We start from the raw sequence: 12,137 nt of genomic DNA on the forward strand, positions 1-12,137 counted from the left end.
GGTTCCCGCGAACTTGGTGGGTGTCAAATTAGCTAGCCTGTGATGGCCGAGCTATGTACTCAGAATATTGCAAAATGTGCTTTCGCCAAAAAGCTATTTTAAAATCTGACACAGCGATTGCATAAAGGAGTTCTGTATCTATAATTCTTAAAATAATTGTCATGTATTTTGTCAACATTTATGATGAGTATTTTTGTAAATTCACCGGAAGTTTTTGGTGGGAATACATTTTCTGAACATCACATGCCAATGTAAAAAGCTGTTTTTGGATATAAATATGAACTTGATTGAACAAAATATACATGTATTGTATAACATAATGTCCTAGGAGTGTCATCTGATGAAGATCATTAAAGGTTAGTGCTTCATTTAGCTGTTTTGGGTTTTATTGACATATGCTTGCTTGGAAAATGGCTGTGTCGTTATTTTGGTCTATGTACTCTCCTAACATAATCTAATGTTTTGCTTTCGCTGTAAAGCCTTTTTGAAATCGGACAATGTGGTTAGATTAACGAGTGTTATCTTTAAAATGGTGTAAAATAGTTGTTTGAGAAAATTGAATTGTGGTATTTTAGTTGGTTTTGTATTTCGCGCCATGCGATCCCATTGGCTGTTGGCTAGGGGTCCCGCTGGCGGAACGTGGTTCCGCTAGCGGAACGCCTAGATGCAAGAGGTTTTAACTCATTTCTACCAGCATGTTACATGTGCAACCAGAGGGAATTTAAAAAAAATAAATAAACTCTAGACCACCTTTACTCCACACACATGTACAATGCTCTCCCTCTAATTTGGCAAATCTGACCATAACTATCCTCCTGATTCCTGCTTACAAGCAAAAACTAAAGCAGGAAGTACCAGTGACTCACTCAATAAGGAAGTGGTCAGATGACTCAGATACTAAGTTACAGGACTGTTTTGCTAGCACGGACTGGAATATGTTCCGGGATTCTTCCGATGGCATTGAGGAGTACACATCAGTCACTGGCTTCATACCAAAAAATGTCTGCAGCATTAAAGGTCCCCAAGAACACAGTGGCCTCCATCACTCTTAAATGGAATTAGTTTGGAACCACCAAGACTCTTACTAGAGCTGGCCGCCTGGCCAAACTGAGCAATCGGGGGAGATGGGCCTTGGTCAGGTAGGTGACCATGAACCCAATGGTTACTCTGACAGAGCTCTAGAGTTCCTCCATGGACATGGGAGAACCTTCCAGAAGGACAACCATCTCAGCAGCACTCCACCAATCAGGCCTTTATGGTAGAGTGGCCAGACGGAATCCACTCAGTAAAATGCAAGGACAGCACGCCTGGAGTTTGCCAAAAGGCACCTAAAGACTCTCAGACCATGAGAAACAAGATTCTCTGGTCTGATGAAACCAAGATTGAACTCTTTGGCCTGAATGCCAAGTTTCACGTCTGTAGGAAACCTGGCACCATCCCTACGGTGAGGCATGGTGGTGGCAGCATCATGCTTTGGGGATGTTTTCAGTGGAAAGGACTGGGAGACCAGTCAGGATTGAGGGAAATATGTAGAGCAAAGTACAGAGAGATCCTTGATGAAAACCTGCTCCAGAGCACTCAGGACCTCAGACTGGGGCGAAGATTCACCTTCCAACAGGACGACAGTCCTAAGCAGTGACTTATTTAGGATTCAAGGCACACTTAACCAGCATGGCTACCACATCATTCTGCAGTGGTACGCCATCCCATCTGGTTTGCGCTTACTGGAACTACTGTTTGTTTTTTCAACAGGACAAGGACGCAACACACCTCCAGGCTATGTCAGGGCTATTTGACCAAGAGGAGAGTGGTAGAGTGCTGCGTCAGATTCCTGGCCTCCACAAATCACCCAACCTCAACCCAATGGTTTGGTATGAGTTAGACTACAGAGTGAAGGAAAAGCAGCGAATAAGTGCTCGAATAAGAGATCCTTTCTGTTCCCTTTTTAACCTGTGAAATCAACATTTTTTTTAATTTTATTTAGCTCATTGTCAAACACTAGATCCCTTCTAGCCATGACCCGAGAGCTTTGAGGAAGAGGTTTTAAGCGCTGGGAAATCTTATGACAGTATCTGAATTGGCAGACTCAAAATTATGGTCATGGTAGAAAGGGACGATGCTACTTCAGGGCAGGAAGTGCTAGCCAACAACACTGCCTAGCTAGAAATTTTACGTCTGCTACGCTTACATACTGCTAACTATATACACGAGATGAGACAGGAGGTTCGTGGCACCTCAATTGGGGACGACGGGCTCAGAGAAATGGCTGGAACAGAATTCATGGAATGGTATCAAACTCGTCAAACACATGGTTTCCATGTTTGATACCATGCCATTCACTCCATTCCAGATATTATTATGAGCCGTCCTCCACACTGGTTGAATCAACGTTGTTTCCACGTCATTTCAATTAAATTATGTTGAACCAACATAGAATAGACATTGAATTGACGTCTGTGCCCAGTGGGTCCTGAGTTACGAGAGATGGGTTATTGGAAGTAATTTGTGAATGAAACCTTAACTTTATTTTCATATTGTCAAAGTGCAACTACAATTGCATGCAGATCTACAGTACTACACTAAGATGAGCATTTAGTATGTTCTTGAAATACCTACCTTTCACAGATATCTTGTCCATTTTCACCTTGCAAATGTTTTGTAGTTTCTTTCAGTTCAGATACTAACTTATTCACATGATTAAAGGAGACGTGTGGATGGACAGAAATGCTGGTTAAATCAAATTTTATTTGTCACATGCGCCGAATACAACAGGTGTAGACCTTACAGTGAAATGCTTACTTACAAGCCCTTAACCAACAATGCAGTTAAGATACTTTTTTAGAGATTAAGAGATAAGAATAACAAATAATTAAAGAGCAGGAGTGAATAACAAAAACAAAAATAGAACTGTTTGACCCCAAGCATACTTCCAAAGTTGTGGCAAAATGGCTTAAGGACAACAAAGTCAAGGTATCGGAGTGGCCATCACAAGGCCCTGACCTCAATCCTATAGAAAATTTGTGAGCAGAACTGAAAAAGCATGTGCGAGCAAGGAGGCCTACAAACATGACTCAGTTACACCAGCTCTGTCAGGAGGAATTGGCCAAAATTCACCCAATTTATTGCAGGAAGCTTGTGGAAGGCTACCCGAAACAGTTGACCCAAGTTAAACAGTTTAAATGCAATGCTACCAAATACTAATTGAGTGTATGTAATCTTCTGACCCACTGGGAATGTAATTGCAGAAATAAATCACTCTCCACTATTATTCTGACATTTCACATTCTTAAAATAAAGTGGTGATCCTAACTGGCCTAAGTCAGGGAATCTTTACAAGGATTAAATGTCAGGAATTGTGAAAAACAGAGTTTAAATGTATTTGGCTAAGGTGTATGCAAACTTCAGACTTCAACTGTATATGTGAACAAAACCACGTTTCAAGAAATATTCAGCAATGTTTATGCCAACATGCTGTCTATTTCAAATTAACACCCGCCAAACGCCTAATGCGGGTAGATTTTCCGTTTGGCAAGTCAATCTCTGAAGGCTATCCACCACACTGGCGGGTAAATGTTTGTACCAAATAGTCATGTAATAAAATCTGGCATGATGGCGCGAGGAAATTACTCATGTTTGCCAGCCTACCACAGACCGTGTCTCACATTCTCCTAGTTTTTCGCCACTGTTTACTGCACGGGGTATCAGCTACTCGACATCGCTCACTTGCCACAGGTCTGCTGCTAGCTATCGTTCATTAAATAGCATTTATGTGGCGACATTTACCTGGAGTAAGCCAACCTTTGAAACAATAACCCACCAACAAAAAGGAGGACGAATCACATAAAAAAAGAACGTTGTGTGAGAAATGGAGGTTTGGAGATAAAGGAGTTAAGAAAAAAATCATTGTGACACAATTGACTTTACCTGTCTTATAGTGTTGATCCTTAAGTAAACAAAGGGTAGAAGGCTAATTTAGCACAATCAACTGCCAGCTATATTGGATAACATGATTGTATATTTAATAATTATTGAATTCATTTGATGTTTTATTTTTGCAGTTTGGATGAAAAAAAGGAATCGCTGTGGGCTCAACATATAGAAATGAGAAGCAGGCCAAAGAGTTTATGCACCATATTGCAGAGGTGGAGAGAAACAACATCAGAGAGAATCTGAAAAACACTACATTTCTCTCCATCATGTCAGATGGCTCCACAGACAGTTCTGTGGAAGAGGGGTTAGTTTGTCAGATTCTGTCACAAGGGCAAGATCGAGTTGAAGTTTGTTGTATCAAGTCAGTGGAGAAGGCAGACACACATAAGCAACGCCATCAGTGCCATCATGGAGGGAGTGTGTGATGAGTGGGTCAGCAAGTTGGTCGCTCTGGGAACAGATGGAGCTGCTTTGATGATCGAAGCCAAGAATAGTGTGGTAAACCGGCTGAAAGGGGACAGGGCCTACATCGTCGGCATCCACTGTATGGCACACCACCTTGAACTGACCTTTTCTGATGCCATCCGGTCCAATGTGATGTTTCAGAAAGTAGAAGACCACCTCAGTGGGCTCTACACCTTCTATCACACCAGTCCACTGAACAGGGCAAACCTGGTAAACAGCTTCCAGGCTCTTGGGCACACACCACTGGTGCCCACCAGAATTGTCAGGACCCGATGGGTAGGACACCTATTGCGTGCACTGGATCACTTCCTGCGAGGTTACCAGGGGCTTGTCCAGCACCTGGAACAGGTAGTTGCTCTAGATTGCTATGCTAAGTACTCCAATAGTCATGCCCAGTAAATAACAACAAACACGGTTACAATTGGTACCATCATGTTTCAATGCTTTATGCACTGATAAAAATGTGTCATATCTAATGTAGTTTTTTGGACAGCCATTAATTATTTGTATGTCTTTGTTCTTTATGCATTTCAGATTCAATCTGCTGATGCCCAAAATGTCAGAGGTTTCCAGCAGGCCAAGGCCAGGAAATACTACAGTACTGTGAAGGAGGATGTTGTTATCCACTTCTGTGGCTTCCTGCATGACACACTAACACACCTGAGCAACCTGTCTGCAGAGGTCCACCATCACCGTAGCAGAAGCCCACAGCTCCTTGTGCTCAACACAAGCAGTACTTAAGAAGTACAAAACCAGGTATGTTTATTTAAGCTGCAATAAGAAATACTTACCTTAAGAGAATGAAGAGAAAGGATTACGTCAATAAGAGATGGAGAGGGAGTGTGAGTGAGTTGTGAAGGAAAATTCTGAAAGGATCGTAAAATTATCCTTTTATCAGAGAAGGGCCCATGATGAAGGCCACAATGGCCATGAGGGAATTTCGCTGACCAGAGGTGACAACAAGACCCTCGTCACATCACAGGACAAAATGCTTGACAGGCTAGTCAAGAGTATGACTGACAGGTTCCAGGATGCCAGTGTAGGGGTCCTGAGTGCCACCAAGCTGGTCAGCTTCACCAACTGGCCAGAGTCAGGAGATGCAGCAGCAGGTTACTTTATGTTTTGTATTACAGGGCAGTCAGGTTCAGGATCATATTTTTATAGTTTGAGAATTAAAACAGCATGATGCTTGATGTAATCTATACAATTACTCTAGATTTTGGTGACACTGAACTGGAAACCCTGGTGGACCACTTCAAGCCAGTCCTGGAGACCTCTGGCATCCATGTTGAATCCCTGACCAGTGGACTGTCCTGAAGGTGCTGATGTACTAAGAGCCCCAGTCCCTGCAGAAGATGTTCTGGTTCCGTGTCAACAGGAGCCATCAGCATTCCTGTCCTGATTTTTTGGCATTGGTTGACCTGGTCCTGTCCTTTCCTGCCTCCACAGCTGAATATGAAAGGTTTCAATACCATGAAACAGGTGAAAACTGATTGGCGGTCCAACCTAAAGTCTGATACACTGTCAGATCTCCTTATGTTCCAGCTGTCCTCCTCAGAGATTCGGGAGTATGATCCGATTAAAGCTGTGATGCTGTGGCACCAGGACTCTGTCAGGAGCAAGAGGCCAGTTTTCATGGACCATGCAAAGAGGGTGATTGCAGTAGAGAGTGAGTAGTCTGATGAGGAAGTTTAAGTTGATTAAGCATCTGATAGGTTTTGTAAACCTTCAAACTTACTGTTTGATCCTTAAGTACATTTAATAGCATAATACTTCAGTAGACTTTAGTTCAAGACTTCTTCAGTTGTATTCGGGCTGGGAAATTAAATCTAGCCACAGCCAAAATCTCTAAAGTCTATATTTTAGCAGAGTATTTCTACTCAAAGTGAAGGATTTGTAGACCTGCTTCCCCTGTTTCCCCTTTGTATCAGGAGAGCACCAGTTCTATGTCCACTGCACATAATTGTATCAAACCATTGTTATCCTGTTTTGACTTCAATGTACTCTTATCCTTTGTATCTGATATGTTTTGTTTATTTCATTGTGTGCCCACTGTTAGGCGTTTTTGCAGTCTGTACAGCACATTTGGTCAACTACAGTTGTTTTTAAGTGAGCTCTACAAATAAACTTGATTTGAATAACTGTTGATCAATATATTACAAAAATTGTGTTTCAAATTTCTCTCTGGCCTCTTCTTTAAGTTTGTATTCAACCTAATAACTTTTCTCAATGAAATGTACTGAAATGAATGTATATGTGACACAAAAAGGCAATTTATTATTTTGGCCAGTAAAAAAATATGTTTGGCTGGTGGATTTTTTCATCTACCAGTCCCCTTGGCAGGTGAGCCAAAAAGTTAATTTCGGACACTGGTTGCAGCCAAGGGGTGAAGAGCCTCTGTAAAGCCCACAAGGAGAGGTGCAAACAGGTATAGAAAACACACACACATAGTTGACAAAGCTACAAAAGAGAAACATTCTGTAAATAACCAGATAAGATACTCAAGTGAGAGAGTGGTGTGGAGCCATCCTCTTTCCTTCCTCGAATAACTCGACAAAACTGTCTTTGTTTCGGGGACGGTCTTATTTTTGCGACAAAACCGCCACTGACATGACCGCCACCTACAGCTGCTGTTGAGAAACCAGGGGAGACTGAAGATCTAACACTAATTGCTAATAGTCTACTAGAGGGGGATAGCACACCTCCCTGTAGTAATTGCAGATTGCCTAGGAGAGGTGAAACCACTCCCCCTCCAATACAGCCACTTATTAGCAAAACAAGTCACAAATTGCCCTGCCCCTTGATCCTAGTTAATGTGTCAACAACTATCTGCAAATGATGATTAGTCAGCAGTTCACACAGCACTTCTTTGATATTATGACGGTCCACAAACAAAGGTTATAGGTAGGTGCATGCCACCACTTATTGTATTGGCTGTGTATCAGCCTACTCTTCTTTACTTTGAATTCATTACACTTTGTGAAGAAGAAAAAAAACGAAACTTACACCCATTAAATCCTCACCACTACTCCGGCCACATCTGATCCTACTCCAGGCCGCCAGCAGCATGCGAGGACGGGACAATATTGTTCAAAACATCTTGGAAGTCTTTTGCAGTAAAATCTTGTACACTCAAGTACTTCTCTGCAGCTGCCGCCACAACATCTATCCTCTGTGATTTACATTCCATTCCTGTGGTACATGTAACGGCTGTCGTAGAGAGGGGACCAACGCGCAGCGTGTTGATTGCTCATGATTAATATTTATTTTAACTCAGAACACTAAAGAAAAAATAACAAAGAGAAAACGAAAGCGCACAGTTCTGTCAGGTACAGGAAACTAAACAGAAGACAACTACCCACAAACACAGGTGGAAAAAAAAAACCTACTTAAGTATGATCTCCAATTAGAGACAACGAGGACCAGCTGCCTCTAATTGGAGATCATCCCAAAAAAACAACATAGAAATAGAAACCTAGAACCTAAACATAGAACTACAAAACATAGAAAAACACAAAACACCCCCTGTTACGCCCTGACCAACTCTACCATAGAAAATAACATCTTACTATGGTCAGGACGTGAAAGTACAATTGACAAACATGGCCATGAACACCAACAAAACAACCTTACTGAAGCACGTTATTCCTTTCACTATATATTGGCCTCGGCCTACTTAAAGGGCAAAGATACGCCACTCCAGTTATCACTCTTTTCAACAGTGCCCTTTTCCTGAGAGGAAAGCAAGTCACAGTTCTTGTCCCCAGTCACGTGATGCGGAGCGCACGCTCCCTCTGGACTGCAGAAATGCAAAAGATCTACACGATTCCACTAAGAGTCACTTTCACTGACCCAACATTCCCCAACCTCTTCTCCACCCAACCACACACCATATGATCTGCCAGAAGGCAGGGATCCATTCTCTCCAAAAAATGTCACTCCCACTGGGCCAGAATCATCTTTGTCATCATCAGGACAAAGCTCAAACTGCAGTCTTCACCACACCTGCCACTGCAGTTAATTCATCCTCACTCTCGTCATGTTCAATTTCCTTCTGCAGCTCTTCCAAAAGTTCTGTAAATCCACCACTCCATATTCACTTGAAACAAGTTCCACTTTTCTCCTTTTTTTATTGTTCACCATCTTACCCCGACCTTACGGTCACGGCAGCCCACTCAACCATCTACCGAGCCAGACTATTTTTAAGCCCGAGGTACGGGACTTTTCCTGAGGAACCTATATTAATATTTTGTTACAGTGTGATGCAATCTTTTTCTGGTAATTCTTTTTTGTGATCGTCTTATTTTGGATAATACAGAAATACAAAAGAACCCGATTGTTTTGAAGACATTTATCATGTTTTAAACCTCCCTGGGCAAGGTGGGACGTTTGCGTCCCACCTAGTCAACAGCCAGTGGAATCGCGTCGCGCGAAATACAAATAACCCATAAATGCTATAACTTCAATTTCTCAAACATATGACTATGTTACACCATGTTATAGATACACTTCTCCTGAATCGAACCACGTTGTCCGATTTCAAAAAGGCTTTACAGCGAAAGCAAAACATTAGATTATGTTAGGAGAGTACCCTGCCAAAAATAATCACACAGCCATTTTCAAAGCAACTAGCATGCATCACAAATACCCAAAACACAGCTAAATGCAGCACTAACCTTTGACGATCTTCATCAGATGACACTCCTAGGACATCATGTTACACAATACATGCAATTTTTGTTCGATAAAGTTCATATTTATATATAAAAACAGCATTTTACATCAGCGCATGATGTTCAGAAAATATTTTCCCTCAAATACTGCCGGTGAATCAGCGCCACAATTTACAAAAATACTTGTCATAAACATTGATACAAAATTAAACTGTCATTCAAAGAATTATAGATGAACATCTCCTTTATGCAAACGCTATGAAAGATTTCAAAAAAGCTTCACGAGGAAAGCACTCTTTGCAATAATCTGAGTACTGAGCTCAGAAAAATACACTAGGGTATACAGATAGCCGCCATCTTGGAGTCATCTAAAATCAAACGTTGCATTAGAAATATTCCCTTACCTTTGATCATCTTCATCAGAAGGCACTTCCAGGAATCCCAGGTCCACAACAAATGAATCCTACAGACGAAGAACCATATATGTGACAATTTTTCCATTTTAAGATAATCAGTTATTTTTATATTATTCATTGTGTGTACCACATTGGGTGTTTTATGGTTGACAAATAATTCACCATACTCATATCTTCCAACAACAATTGATATTTTTTTGTTATTTCAAAAATACTTTTTTTATTGTCGTTTTAATTTTTAGAATGTGGAAGAACAGTATATCTCCAGTGATGATTTCAGTTTGTGGAAGAACAGTATATGTGACATTTTGCATGACACTTGTAAGATGTCCTTTTTTAATACCTGATATGATGTTTTAAGTACTTTCAAGTACAGATGCCCTTCATGTAAATAACTTAAATGCAATATGTAGTTAATTCATTTAATGGAGGTTCATTTAAAGGTGGTCTATCAACTTTAGCACCGATGACTTTTCTTAAAAGTTGAGTCATGAAATCTTAGTCTCATTTAAAATGAAGCCCTCAATGTGAACATACCATAGAATAACTACAAAAATAGAATACAATTAAATTAATTCAATCAAAAGAAGTACAACTTGTACATATCAAATATGGATCAATGTGATGTGCCAATATGCATGTCCATTATGCAGGTCCCTAAGGTCAATATTACAAAACGTTCAGAAAACCATTCTCTTTGCGTTTAACACTATGATCTGCAATTAAGTTTTGAATTGCGTTAAACCCATGCTAAAGGCAAGAAACGTCCTGTACTGAGGTGACAGCAGTAAATAAGTATTAACTGCTTAGAGTTGATGCTAAATGTGGTGACAGAGATGTATATTGTAATGAATAAAAAAAAGGGAATCATTAGGATATTTTATTGTTAGAACAACATGTTGCATGTTGATGGGATGTTAGTAAACTATTCTCTGTGCAATACATGTGACTTTTAACCACCTCACTGAAGTGGTCTGTAGTCCAGCTGGTCGCTTGAGAACAGAATCTGGGAGGTGACTGAAGTCTTCACATTGCATCCTCATCACCTTGAATGGTTTTGCTGGTTGTGCTTGTTGTTTCTCGTATGGGACAGTGTAGAAACTGTTGAACAGATGCAGCTTGCGCTCATCAATCAACTTTCCACAATCCTTTCTGCACGTCGTGGAACACGCTCTTCCCTGCAGGATACAGTGTAACGTTACATATAACTAGCTAGCTACTGTAGCCATGTTGAATCATCCGGTGGATGGACAAAAAGTAGCTAGCTATGTTTCTTCTATAATCTAGCAATAACATTTGTAACGATAATGTATAAGTTAGTAGCCAACGAACTTTAGCTAATATGTTTTCTCTATAGTTACAAATTAGACAACCCAGAACATACATGTTAGTTACTGTACTCTATAGCTAGCTAGCTTGATTGTTTGATATACGGTTCTTCCACAGACCTCTTTTGGACAGCTTTTCCCAGTTTTTTCTTGACCCTTACGATTTGTATAGGGTTTTCCCGCATCCCGTAAGATCTTCCTTTGCCTGTCTTTCCATTCTTTTAGTTTTGTTTTACGTTTCTTTCCCACATTTCGGTGATTTTCATCAGCAACAGAAAAGTTGTGCGCTTGTCCGTCCATTCTGAGTGGTGCACATAAACGGTTATTCCACGAGAGCCTATCTTTAAATTTAAACATATTGTTAATTAGCGCGTGGAAAGCTTGTGAAACCGGTTCACTATAGAAAAAGGGTGTCCAATAATGATTTTTCATGTATATCTCGTTTTTTTGAAAAATGTCACATATACGGTTCTTCGTCTGTAGGATTCAAATGTTGTTTTGTTCGATAAAGTCCATAATTTATGTCCAAATAACTCCTTGTTGTTCGTGCGTCCAGTAAGCTACTCCAAGTGTAGAAAGCGCGCGGACGATGTTGCGACGAAAAGTAAAAAAAAGTTGGATTTACGTTCGTTCAAACATGTCAAACGTTGTAAAACTTCAATCTTTAGAGCCTTCAGAACGTGAAGATTCAATAATATTTCAACCGGACGGTCCCTGTGTCTTGAAAAAGGTTTTGGAACGGGAGGATCCACCCTCGTGAACACGCCCCAAGAAGTGATGTCACCCCCTGCCTCAACAACTTCCCCTCCTTGTCATTCGGGCTCTGTTCATCGTAGAAGCTTCAAACAACTTTGTAAAGACTGTCGACATCTAGTGGAAGCCGTAGGAAGTGCACAATTATTACTACGTCACTGTGTATTCAATAGGAAACGACTTGAAGAGAGCCCATGCATCCAGATTTCCATTTCCTGGTAGGATTTCTCTCAGGTTTATGCTTGCCATATGAGTTCTGTTATACTCACAGACACCATTCAAACGGTTTTAGAAACTTCAGAGTGTTTTCTATCCAAATCTACTAATAATATGCATATCCTAGCTTCTGAGTTTGAGTAGGAGGCAGTTTAATATGGGCACATATTTTTCCCGAAATTGTCAATACTGCCCCCTAGCCCCAACAGGTTTTAAGTGTTTATGAAAAGTTCATTTTACAAAACTGAATTTTACATAAGTGTAAATTTGACTAACCAGACAGAACTCATTCCCTCACAACAAAAAAAGAAGATGAATCATTCCATATCTTTGGTTGGCCGATCTACCTGGCACAT

General features: G+C 40.7%; 1 long non-coding RNA gene across 1 annotated transcript; it reads right to left on the reverse strand.

Moving 5' to 3' along the window:
* Window positions 1-10,349: 10,349 nt before the first annotated feature.
* On the reverse strand, window positions 10,350-11,275 carry LOC123743556 (uncharacterized). The gene is made up of 2 exons (XR_006770413.2): window positions 10,933-11,275; window positions 10,350-10,662 (listed from the first exon to the last, which is right to left on the reverse strand). It is a non-coding gene; the product is annotated as an uncharacterized LOC123743556 (long non-coding RNA).
* Between the last annotated feature and the right edge of the window lie 862 nt (window positions 11,276-12,137).

Source organism: Salmo salar, chromosome 06 (genome assembly GCF_965601325.2).
Source record: "Salmo salar chromosome 06, fSalSal1, whole genome shotgun sequence".
Lineage (NCBI taxonomy): Eukaryota > Metazoa > Chordata > Actinopteri > Salmoniformes > Salmonidae > Salmo > Salmo salar.